Source organism: Salmo trutta, unplaced genomic scaffold (assembly GCF_901001165.1).
Source record: "Salmo trutta unplaced genomic scaffold, fSalTru1.1, whole genome shotgun sequence".
Classification (NCBI taxonomy): domain Eukaryota; kingdom Metazoa; phylum Chordata; class Actinopteri; order Salmoniformes; family Salmonidae; genus Salmo; species Salmo trutta.
This window is the reverse complement of record NW_021822671.1, coordinates 175,365-176,929: the sequence shown is the minus strand read 5'-3', so window position 1 is coordinate 176,929 and position 1,565 is coordinate 175,365. Positions and strand designations below refer to the sequence as shown.

The following is a 1,565-nucleotide window of genomic DNA, read 5'->3' as shown; positions in this document are numbered from 1 at the left end:
TGTACAATATTATCCCATTTTGGAAACGTTACATGGACAATACTATCCCATTTTAGAAATGTTACACGTACAATACTGTCCCATTTTGGAAATGTTACATGTACAAAACTAACCCATTTTGGAAAAGTTACATGTACAATACTATCCCATTTTGGAAAAGTTACATGTACAATACTATCCCATTTTAGAAACGTTACATATACAATACTATCCCATTTTGGAAACGTTACATGTACAATACTATCCTATTTTGGAAACGTTACATGTCCGCCCCCTTGTGGAGGGAAATTAATATCTTAGATGGTTTGCTGTTAGATGGGATTCAAATGCATAATGGTATTAATACAGTGTCGACTACCTCTTTTGTATAAATGCTCTTCAGAATCCAAACACAGTATTGCCACGCAGCAAAATGTTGAGTATAATCTTTCAAGTCAGCCTGATAAAATATTGAACAATTTGTGTACAAAGATATCTTGAAATGTGATATTAGGCCTGTATGGCAGTACTGTTACTGTATGGCAGTACTGTATTGGCTAGTGCTTTCTCCAATATGTTCTTCTATTTTACATTACATTGTATGTCGATGCCATTTATCTTTCAATATTTATTTATTTAATATATATATATTTTTTAACGCTTGTAAGACTATTCTTTGACACATTTACTCTTCCTTTGAAATTCTTATAGGACAGAACATGGACACAATGCAATTGGGATCAAGAAGAAGGTACAGATATGTTCTAGGACAGCTGCATTTGAAGTGTAGATTTAACCTACATAGCAGTCAATACAAACAATATTAGCATACAAATGATCTTTTCAGATCTTCTCAGAAATGAATCAAGTCCATGGAATGGATATAGACAAAAAGATAATTCAAGGACTATCAGAGGTAGAGAGGCGAGGCAGGGGTGAAGACATCATCCTGCTATTTTGACAGTCCCTGAAGGACAATACAGAAGAGGGATCTACTCTTATTCCTTCCCTTTCTCTAATGTATTTTGTAATGAAATTAGCAAGTGTAGTAAGATCATTGATTTACTTTACTAGGACTGGAGACCCCAGCAGCGATTCTGCTCTTGCCCTACCTCTTCAATGAGGATCCGAGTGGCCTTTATGTCCATGACAAGGTATGTCTATGCACCAATCATCTGTTTCTTCATTAACATAGGTGTGCATGCTTATATAAAACTAAGGCTGAACATTTTTTATGTTCTTTGTTAATTGTATGTGTATTAATCTTTTCTTACTTTTGTTGACACTGATTTCACCGCTCTTCACTCCTTTACTGCACATTGGCGGAAATCCATTTCTTTAGCAAGTCTACAATGCTGTTAGTTGACCTATGATTCATTTTTAATGTTTTTATTGTACATCATAATTTTATATATTTTAAATGTCATGAAAAGCACCGTACAAAGTAAATGTATTATTTATCATGGTCTGACATGTCTGCAGAAATTTTGCAATTTTATAATGTGTTTTGTTTGGTAAATTGTTTTGTAAATATTAATTCACATTTGTGGTGCCACTAAATAAACTAAGAATTATTTGAAACATCA

At 33.4% G+C, this 1,565-nt stretch overlaps 1 long non-coding RNA gene across 1 annotated transcript; it reads left to right on the top strand.

Annotated features, from left to right (window-relative positions):
* The first annotated feature begins 689 nt into the window (after positions 1-689).
* On the top strand, positions 690-1,063 carry LOC115183120 (uncharacterized). Its single transcript, XR_003873963.1, has 3 exons — positions 690-730; positions 827-914; positions 1,054-1,063. It is a non-coding gene; the product is annotated as an uncharacterized LOC115183120 (long non-coding RNA).
* Positions 1,064-1,565: the final 502 nt, after the last annotated feature.